At 43.7% G+C, this 10,976-nt stretch overlaps 1 long non-coding RNA gene across 1 annotated transcript; it reads left to right on the top strand.

Annotated features, from left to right (window-relative positions):
• Window positions 1–257: 257 nt before the first annotated feature.
• On the top strand, window positions 258–8,586 carry LOC113624576 (uncharacterized). Its single transcript, XR_003434397.1, has 3 exons — window positions 258–345; window positions 8,137–8,296; window positions 8,437–8,586. It is a non-coding gene; the product is annotated as an uncharacterized LOC113624576 (long non-coding RNA).
• The last annotated feature ends 2,390 nt before the right edge of the window (window positions 8,587–10,976 follow it).

Below are 10,976 nucleotides of genomic sequence, written 5' to 3'. Positions count from 1 at the left end.
CTCAGGCTTTGGCAGACAGATTAGCCTGAAGCCGACTGCCTGTTCCCAGGGGCACGTCTGCCTGCAGGGACTTGCTCCGGAAGACTCCTCTGGGGCCAACACACCAGTTCCATACCTGAACGCAGTCACCTGACCCTCGCCAAGAGGGCGTGTTTCCCTTGTACTGATACAGAGAATGTGATTCTTGTCCTTCTGAGTAAACAGCTCTGCACAGTAGAGGGTGGAGACAGATTAAAACCGAAGGCCTGGGGTTAGGTTGTCTAGCACCTGCCTCCCCTGGGTGAGCTCACAGCTCTTAATGACACCCTTCCAGCCCAGTCTGGCCCACCTTCTTCGGAACCCTGGGTAATGCCTAACATCCTCTCTGCTCTGTTGCAGCTGGGAATTCACCTTTTTTCATGCCAGTTAGAATCAGATGGAATCTCTTTAAGATCCCCAGATAAAACGTGTAGATCTGTCAGTCATTAACCTGCATGTGACTGATGCACGATTTTCATTTCTAATTAGACCTGTTTGTTGGAGAAGGACAGATAAAACCAACTCGCACCGCTTAATGCTGTGGGAGCTAGTGGCAACGTAGACTCTTTTCTACTTTATAGTTACTTTTAACATTCAGACTATAAATGTGAATTACTTTTCTGTCTGACTCCTCTGGTGTAGGTTATTGTTATGCTAATTCAGGTGTGTGTCTTCCCAGACCTTATAAGTATATAAATCTTGTGTTCTTTTGAACAAATTGCGTGGTTAATCCTTTAATCAGTTATTGAGAGATTGCTACAAGCACAGAGCAAAGGCTAGAGCTCTAAGCTCAGCAGTTTGAAGGTCATCATTGTTATGCATTTGGTGTTTCTCCTTTGTTTTTCCTTTTTTCTTCTATTAAATAGGAAAGTTAGCCTAATCCTACAGCAAGCACTTTCCTTTAAAGTGGAAAGATGGAACCAGGGGAGGAGGAGGAGATTCCAGTGATTCAAACAATAGGTAATGCTGCTGATGGGAGCAGTCTCTCACCCTCCCTTTTTCAGCGCCCAGCCCCCCATCCCTTTTCTCTTAGGTATTTTCTGAGAATGGATATCTGTATCTCAGCAGGCTGGCTGTATTTATCATCTAGCTTTTCTGTTTTCTTAGCAAAGTATTTATATGTATTCTGTGGATAAACTTTTGTTAGCATAAGCAAGACGTTTTTCCTTGATCTGTCTCTGAAAATATTAGTTGAGACTCCATTAATTGCTGAGAAATAATAGTTTAAATTCAAACACATCATCCATTGACAGCTGTTTTTGACTGCAATGGGGGAAGGATTAAATCTGTGTGAATAATTAATGTTGGCAATAGAAGCATAAGGAGATGATTTGCCATCAGATTTTTCGTGTGTGGAGGTCCTGGCTTGAACCCTGGTCTACTTGGCTTGATATGGACCTATGGCCAGTCATGTCCCAGACACTTGTCCTATCTCCTTTCCATAGGATGCATTCTGAATTAATTTATATTTGTAAGGACTGTGTCCACCTTTTTGCTCCTCCAGCTGGCCAAGGTGATGCTGAAGGTGACCTTGACAGTTGTTAGGATGGTCCCTCTTCCATTCTCCACTCCCACCTTGGAGTTCCTCTGCTGGGAGGGTGGACCAGGTGTGACTGGCGCTCAGCCTTTCCAGGCAAGGGTCCCAGGTGATCTGGCCTCTAAAGGAATTCTCCAAACCCTGCTCTCTTGAAAGAGGCTGGCATGGAGGAAACCTCAGAGCATCCGATTGAGCCAGGGGACCTCTGTGGGGCCATCCCCAAGCAGCCCCTCATTGGGCGCCCAGTTTGATGCTGAAACTCGGCCTCTGTGTACCAGTGCTGAATTGAATCTTGGAGACAGAGTTTTAGGTGAAGTAGAAAAGAACAGCTTTATTGCTTTGCCAGGTAGAGGGGAACACAGTGGGCTCATGCCCTCAAAACTGTGTGCCCCAACCTGGAGGGATTTGGTGAGGAGTTTTATAGCAATGGTTCAAGGGCGGAGTTGCTGATAAGGATCAGGGTGCGTGCAGGGCCTGCACTCCTTTAATCTGGCCTCAGGTGTTCTCCTGATGAGCTGCTATGGTTCTCAAGGTTATCAAACTGTGACCTTCTCTCTGAAGATGAAGAACGCTTCATCAAGTAGTTAACATTTTCCATTTGTTGGGGCTTTTAGTTCTGCAGAAGACTTAAAAGATATTGTAATATGTATCCCTTGAAGTGGAACCAGGACCCTGCCCCAAGGCTGCAGTACTGTTTTTAGACTGCTCCTCCCTTGTCTCTGCATCCCCTCCCTTCCCTGATTAACAGCCATTTGAACCTGCCCTTTGGAACTCAGGGAAGGTCATGGAGGCTGAAGCCTATTCCCTAGAAACAAGAAACGAGGGACACAGAAAGGCTTCCGTGCCCAGAGCCCCACAGGGTCCTGCGAGGTTTCAAAGGCACATCATTTTATGGCCTCTACTCTACCCAAGCCTCATCTAGTAGAGCCCAGGGAGGGCCTTTTTGGGGATGCTCATCTATCGAAAGCCCACGTGGAAATGGGGGTGGGATGTGACCAGGTTCCACCTGGACAAATGAAAACAAGATGGAAGGAGTGATAGAGGTGGAAGGAGTAATAGAAATCCAGATCCTGGCCTCAAAGCAGAAAAAATTCTTTGCAAACCTTTTTCCATGGAGTAGGGTCAGGATTCAAATCAGAATTGGAAGCATGTACAGAATTACACACAAATGATGTTTTAAATCTTTGTGGCCCTGAGGGTTTCAAATTTTTCTTCTTTTAAAAAAGTCGTTATCTAAAAATCTGTCTGAAATCTAACCTGCCTTGCCTGGTGCCTTCCAGTGGCTCTTGTCACACACTGGGCCAACTGGTGTGATAGCAGCCCTTCCTTTCGAGGGTGTACCTTGAACAGATACAGGTGTTTATAGGGTTGGGCTTCACATATGTATAAGCGAGGAAGACTGTTTAGAAAACACAAATAGAAGTTCCTCATGCTGAAAAATGAAGTCAGTTCCATTTGGAATACAGGTCCATAATGGTGATGATAACCAAAATTACCCATTAGTGAGCCTTCACTGACCTTACTAGTACAAACTGGGCATTACTATCTGCTGTGTTATGGAGAACACTGAGACTCACTTCAGTAAAGCAAGCTAGTAACAGTGGAGTGGGGATTTAAGTCTAGGTTTGTTGCCCATAGTGATTGATTCAGAGGTGGTCACATGACCCAAGCCAGGCCAATGGAAAGTTTTAAAAATAATTTCAGAATCCTGAAAAGTTAATTTTAAGCCTTAACATTCTGTGATAAACTCCTAAAGGGAACTTGCCTAAGAATGAAGCTAAAGCAGAGGGAAGCACAAGAAATGGAGAAAACTGGATCTCTGAGGACAGGATTTCAGCTCCTGCAGATAGCTATACCCGGGGCCAACTACCCCTGGATTGTTTAGTTACATGAAACAATAGATTCCTTTTTTCGGTTTAAGCCTCTTTCTTGGGGAAGGTCGTCTCAAGCACTCAAGTAGGCAGTCTTTTGACCTCCACTTGACTATGTAAGAATGGGCTGTGAGCTTGGAACATTTCCTTGCCAAGAGAGAGAGGGTCCTCACAGCCTGTGCCGGGCTTATCACCCTGTGTGGGAGTATCTTTCCCTGTTTCAGATTCCACGTGTGCTCCTTTGTTCAGCTTAACCATGTGCGTGGTGGCACCTGGCCAAGCCTACTACGATATCCTTCCTCTTAGGGGAGGGGACTGACTCCTTATACCGCAGCACGAGAAGGATGCATACAGGACATTTGCCCCGCATCTGCTGCTGAGAGGGACCTGCTCGCCCTGAGGGACCGATGCCCACCCTTGGAGCTGATTCTTGCTCTTTCCCTTCTGTATGAGTGAAGTGTTGTCCCATCCGGTGCCTGACTGAGTTGTGTTTTTCTGGTGATTTTGATACCAAGATGCAGTGGACAGAAGTGTTTGAACTTCTGCTCCTGGTGACATGCAACAGATGTCACTTGCTTGTCACTCTTTGAAATAGTTTTCTGCCTTGAAACTGAAAACTGAAAGGCTCTTGACTATTCTATCTCCATTGCCAAACTTCCTCTGAATTTCCTAGTTAAACCCAGTAATGTTTTCTATCCTTCCCTCACACCTGAATCTGCCACCGTTATTGTTCCATCACAATGGATGATGGCTGCTTTTTTTACATATCTGTCTTTCACTAGATTGCAAAATCTTGCAGGGCAGAGATAATGCCTGTGTGTGTGTGTGTGTGTGTGTGCATGCACGTGCGTGTGTGTATATTTAATTCACACACATTTAATTCTTGCTTCTAGGCCCAAATCGCCTCCCCAAATGCAAAGCGATCTTTAAGATTTCACCAGAAAATTCTTCGGGTAACCTTAAATAATAAGGTGCAGATTCTCCAATTCCTCCCCAATATAATAACCCTTCCCATGATTCTCAAACTTTAACTTGCAAACAAATCATGTGAGGGTCTTGTCAAAGTGTAGATTCTATTTCAGAAGGTCTGGGATGAGACCAGAGATTCTCATTCTTAATAAGCCCTTTGGTACTTTGAGAAGCAAAATATTGGGTATGTGTCATTAGTTCTCTCCAGGAGGATGTCAGGTCAGAACATGTAGGAAAATTCTGATAAATCTCTAACTTGAGCTAAATAAATTCCAACTTTATTCCAACAGAGATTAACTTAATAAAAAAAAACTTGAGGTACACAGAACCATTATTTTCTTAGGCAACCAAAACGTACTTTTTTGAGCACTGATTTAAGTCTAGCTCTCAGCTAAATATAATGACATACAAAAGAAATACGAGACTAGTTCAGTGGATCCCATTTTAGTCTTGGAGAGGAATGAGAGCTGCTGATTTTAGGGGCGTTACCAAAGTTTGTCATACCCCCAACTACCTTTACTTTCCCCATTGCTTTGACAATTTTTTACTTGACGTTATAGAAGCAGAACGAGAAAAGATTCTGGAACTCATCATCCATTCACACCTTGATGTGAATTAATTTACTCTGCTTTCCTTTCTCTTACCCCAAAGAGATCCACCAAATAAGGGAATGGGGGTTTTGTTCTGGTGGCCAAGCCAATCCTAGAACAAAGGGATAATTCTAGAGGAGGGCAATGGGGATTCCTGTAGGGTGGCGTTCTCATTGCTAGAGTTTCCTAAAAGACTGCTGTGTATGACCCAAACCCAACTGTATTGCTCAGGAGAAATGGCACCAGAGATAAGATGAAGTCTACTTATTTTGAAATTTTGTATCTGGACCATAAGAATCACTGAACATTTGTGACTTCAGGGAATTGAGTGATTGCTTGGTCCAATCCTATCACTTCGTAAAGCAGGAAACCATAATCCCTAGTGGAGTTTGGCTTTTGCCCAGACACACTTCTAGTGCAGTGTGGGGCCCATTCCTCCCAGGTGGAGTTCTTTTTATAGCATGAGGGGCAGCGAGCAGGGGGAGTTAAGAGCCCAGGCTCTTCTCTGTAGTCAGGCTGTTTGGGTTTAACTCCTACTTCTTCAGTTGCTAGTGGACTTGGAGTGAGTGTTTTAGTCTGTGTCTCAGTTTCCTCATTTATAAAATGATGATGATAGTAGCTACCTCAATGGGCTGTTGCGAAGATTGAGTTGATACAGGTAAAGTGATAAGAACGGTGTGTGTCCATAGCAAGTGTCCAGTAAATATAAGCGGCTACTATTATCCTCATTACTACTTTGTCTTCCATGGTGTGCTTTCAAGGCTACCAATAAGGAACCCTCTGCTACAGGGCTCCCCAACCCCCAGGCCACAGACCAGTACCAGTCCATGGCCTGTTAGGAACTGGACTGCACAGCAGGAGGTGAGTGGCGGGTGAGTGAGCTAAGCTTCACCTGTATTTACAGCCGCTCCCCATCGCTCACATTACCTCCTGAGCTCTGCCTCCTGTCAGATCAGTGGCGGCATTAGACTCTCATAGGAGTGCAAACCCTACTGTGAACTATACATGCAAGGGATCTAAGCTGTACGCTCCTTATGAGAATCTATGCCTGATGATCTGAGGTGGAGCTGAGGCAGTGATGCTAGCGCTGGGGAGCGGCTGCAAATACAGATAATCATTAGCAGAGACGTTTGCCTGCACAGAGACCATAATAAATCAATTGCTTGCAGACTCATATCAAGACCCTATCAGTGAGTGGCAAATGAAAACAAGCTCAGGGCTCGCACTGATTCTGCATTATATTGAGTTGTATAATTAGTTCTTTATATATTACAATGTAATAATAATAGAAATAAAGTGTGCAATAAATGTAATGCACATTTATTGCTTGAATCATCCCAAAACCATTCCCCCGCAACCCGGTCTGTGGAAAAATTGTCCTCCACAAAACGGGCCCCTGGTGCCAAAAAGGCTGGGGATCGCCACTCTGCTACATTCTAGCCCTAAACCCTAGACCTTCCCCTACCTACTTGCCATGGCCTCATACTTTATTATATAAATATTATATTATACTTATATTACTTATAATATATTTTGCCCCCCCCCCCACCCAAGAAAAAAGGACTCACATTACACAGTTGACAATGTGACTTAAAATGCCAATATCCCTGAGAGAGGAACCATGATAATTTACTTCCATCCTGCATCTGGAAGAACCAACATTCACTCATTTCCCAGGAACAGGTTTGCAAGGACGAAAGACCATGAGGTTTTGGGAGCCCGGAGTGTCAGGATGGCGGGGATAGGGGGATGGGGATTCAGGCTACAGAAGGCGGTTTGCCTAAAGCCAAGCTTCTTAGTATCTCTGGTATTTGTGACATATTCTCCATCTTGTCCTCCCTAATTCTTTCTCTGTGACCCCTCACATGGGGATAACTGAGCATCTGGTCTTTGATCCCATTAGCCCATACAACTCTGAAAGGCTGTTGAAAATATTTCTCCATTGTGAAGGGGGAAATGTAGGTCAGGATTGCCGGGCCCAGAGCATCCCAGGGAATGATTGGCATAGGTCAGCGTTTCTCAGCTTCGGTGCTGTTGACATTTGGGGCTGGATAATTATCGTTGCACTGTCCTGTGGGATGTTTAGCGGCATCCTTGGCCTCTACTCACTAGGGGCCAGTAATATTCCTCCCCAGCGGCTTGTGACAATGCAAGAATGTCTCCAAACATTGCCAACTGTTTCCTGGGAGCAAAATTGGTCCCAGCTAAGAATGCATGGTTTAGGTCTTTCTAAGACCTGCTGATTTTAATCTTTCTTGGTCAGGGCCAGACTGGACCCCAGTCCCTGGGATCAAGGACTTATTGACTTCCATTCTCCACATGGAGATTCTCTTTTACTGCCCCCACCTTGTTCTGGACAAAATCCACTTGGGCCTCAATTTACCTGCTATAGTCACTCCCCTGTAATAGGAGAAGGGTGTTTTCTCCTGGGTAAAGGTGACTGGCTGAGGTCCCAGCAGCCTATCCAAAGTTGAAGGACAGGCTGACCTTTTAAGTCCACTACCCTAGCTGTCAGCTAGAGGCACTCAGATTTTGACAACCAGATAGGATCCCCTCAAACTCCTACTTCCCCAGACAGGGGAAGTCCTCTTCCCGCAAATGTCTGCTCCCCACGCCACCCTGTATTTCTGCAAATCCTCAGACCATTCATCTTTGCTCTGGGGTTCAGTGTCCAAGAAGGCTTTCCCCAGGCTGCACAGACCAGGTCACAAAAGTTAGCATCTTTTTTGATTTCCTGCTAAAGAATTCACTTGTATGACAACATTAGTTTCTGAAGCTTTCTCAAGGAAGATAGAAGAGTGGTTTATATAACAAATCCCACCCCCCCAAAAAAAACACCTTAAAAACATCAATTAGGTATGTATATCCCTTCCCCAAACTCCCTTAGCTTTTCTACCACTTGCTGGGGGTGAGGGTGGGAGTGGGTGGGCATGTTTTCGCTTAGGACCTTCCTTCAGATTCTGTTAGTCTTGACTGTCCCAGATTTCTCTCTCAAATAGATTGTTTTTCTTTTGTTGCTTTAAAGTAACAATTCTCAAAGTGTGGTCTTAGAGACACCCTAGTCCCTCAGGTCCCTTCATGGGGTCTGTGAGGTCAGACCTTAATGACACTAAGTGACTGCTTGCTTTTTTCACTCCCTTTCTCTCACAAGTGTACGGTGGAGTATCCCAGGAGTTATGACGTGTGATGACATTCTGTAATGAAATGTGTCAACATTCATTTGAACCAATATTTTCCAAATGACCAACGCATGATGTTACAAAATCATGCCTAAATGAAAGAACCGTTCAGAGTGCAAGAGACTTCAAGAAGTAAGTTTATTTATATAGTTTTAGATTCTTCATTGCAACAGACCTCTAAAAAACTACCACTTGTAGAGCTTTGGTGCTGCATCAAAGAAGACTATCCACAATTATATGAAAAGGCTAATAATGTTCCCCTCCCTTTCCAGCTACACATCTCTGTGAGGCTGGATTTTCTTCACATACGTTAGTGAAAGCGACATAACAACTCATCAAATGAGAAGCAGATATGAGAATCCAGCTGATTCTTTTAAGGGAGATAATAAAGAAGTTTGTAAAAAATGTAAAACAATGTCACTCTTCTCACTAAATTATGTTTGGAAAATATAGTTATTTTTCATAAAAATGTTATACAAACATATACTGAATTTATTATTATTATTGTTTATAAATATTTAAGAGTGTTTCTCGGTTTTAATTTCTTCTGTGGCAAATGTTGAGAGATACAATTTACATAAACAAAGGCTCTTTGGGGGTCTTAATAAAGGGGTCCTGGAACCCAAACTTTTGAGAACTGTTGTTTTCGAGCAACTCATCTCTTTGATTCCTGTCTCAAATCTGCTGCACAAATACATGAAGTTGCTGAGCCCCTGGCCAAATTCCAGGCACTTTGTTAAGTATTTTACATGGAGCTTAATTATTGTTAACCCTGTGAGGTAGGTATAATTATTAGTCACATTTACAGTCAAGGAAACTGAGGTTTAGAGAGGATTAGAAACTTTCCCAGCATCACACAGCTAAAAAGTAGTAAAGGAAAAATTTAAATTTAAGTGTCTGACTCCAGAAGTCTCCAACTTAACAACTTTACAACCTAACTCAGCTGAAAAAAAAAAAAAAGAATTCCTTTTCATGAACAAACTCCACTTTGCTTAGAGAGCAGTGGGTGTTACAGGTTCTTTTGACAAACGTTGTTGTTTTGGTTACACTCTTTTCTGCACTCACTTCGTCCATCTCTGGGAGCTGAAGTTGACTCCAGCCACCGGAGCTGTCATTTGGGAAATGAAGACCCCAAGTGAGCCTTAGTCCTCCATCTACGGCACAGATCGGCTTTCTTCCTAATTGTCTGGCAGCCTTTCTCTTGGCTCCTTTTAGAGTACAGTCTCCAAGTCTCTTCCAAATGTGGATTTCTCCGTTCTCCAGGGGATGCTCACCTATCACTCAGTGGCTAAGCCTGAATAAGCACCTGGCGTGCAGGGGTTTGCTCGAGCGCACATTTAGCGTCCAAGTCAGGTTCCCAGTGGGCTCGTGACGCGGTACCTCTCACAGCCCAGAAACTTAGGCAGGAGGCCCTCTATCTGGGCCTCTCCAGACCCCACAGTCATGCTCACATGAGCACCTGGAACAGGAGTCCCTAGTGTCACGTGATAATCGGTGATCACCTCATCACAACTGTTTTAGGTTGCAAAAATGAAGTCTGAGATGACTTCACTGGGGGGTCTCAGTTGGTGTGAAGGCAATCAGCGTTTCAAGATGCACCATCTGGAAAAGTCTCTCATAATATGAATATTGTAAATATTTATTTAAGCTTCCTCCATCCTCCACTGGCATTTCAGAAGCAAGAAAATTGTTCAGACTTTGACACGTAGTATTCTTAAAATATACTATGGGCAGTGAGAGTGTAAACGTCTCTGCCCTGCCATTAAACTCTCTGCAGAAACTTCTTTGTGACTGATGGCGTTTCAGATTGGAAATGGAGAGATACGGTAGGTATTTAACTAATTTGCCCAAAGGCACACAGTTAGTAAATGACTTTGGAATCAGACGGAACTTGGTTTAAACCTCAACCCTGATAGTCGTGCAATTTCAGCATGTTGTTTAACATCTCTAAGCCTTGATTTCTCTATCTGTAGCATGAGGACAGGGTACTGAGATGATTAAATAAGCAGTTCCAAGTTCTGAGCAAAGTGTCTGGCATGGGCTCAATAAATTCAGCTCTGATGGTAATTATTATACTGTTACCTAGATAGTTGTTCACAACCATTCCTTCACTTCCTGGCGTCAATGGACCGTAGCTGTGTATGTCCAGTCAGTGCCTAGTACAATACTTGATATTTGTTGTATTGAATAAGTGTTTGAACGAATGAATGAATGAATGACAAATGAAAAAAAATGATGAGATCATGACACAGGAGATTTTTATTGATTAGTGAATTTCTAAATTGAAATGCTGGGAAAGCTCATTGAAAAAAATCAGAGTCTCAGAAGTGACAACTGAGAGTAAACAGTGATGAACTAGGTAGAAGAAGGTCCTTGGGCAGGAGGGCAGCCAGAGAGCAGAGTCTCTAACTGACATGTGTGGGCACCCGTACACAAGTGACTGAAGGATAGCAAGCTCTTGCTGGAGGTCTATCAAAATGGTTCTGTATGTAGGTAACTTCTAAACTAGGTGATTTGCAGGGAATTGGAAAGTCTCTTCCACCCTCCAAAACCTGTCATTAAGGAATGATTCCTTTGGATTAAGTAGTGTTTAGGGTAGTATGATTACAGTTAAAAAAAATGAAAAGAGAGAGAGAGACCCAAATGTGTATTTAACCACATTGGGAGGGCGTGTATGTACATGTACATGGGGTGGCCCTATTCCATGAGGTCATTCAGGATCCCAGGTTAGTGGAGGTTTGTCAGATCACCCTGGGGATTGTCTCCCTTGCAGTCAGCTGAATGAGGAAAAGTTCGTGGAGAAGAGCTGTCT

The sequence above is a fragment of the Aethalodelphis obliquidens genome, unplaced genomic scaffold (genome assembly GCF_003676395.1).
Source record: "Aethalodelphis obliquidens isolate GAN/ISIS:26980383/991018 unplaced genomic scaffold, ASM367639v1 scaffold2, whole genome shotgun sequence".
Taxonomy (NCBI): domain Eukaryota; kingdom Metazoa; phylum Chordata; class Mammalia; order Artiodactyla; family Delphinidae; genus Aethalodelphis; species Aethalodelphis obliquidens.
This window is presented reverse-complemented; position numbering and strand designations above follow the sequence as displayed.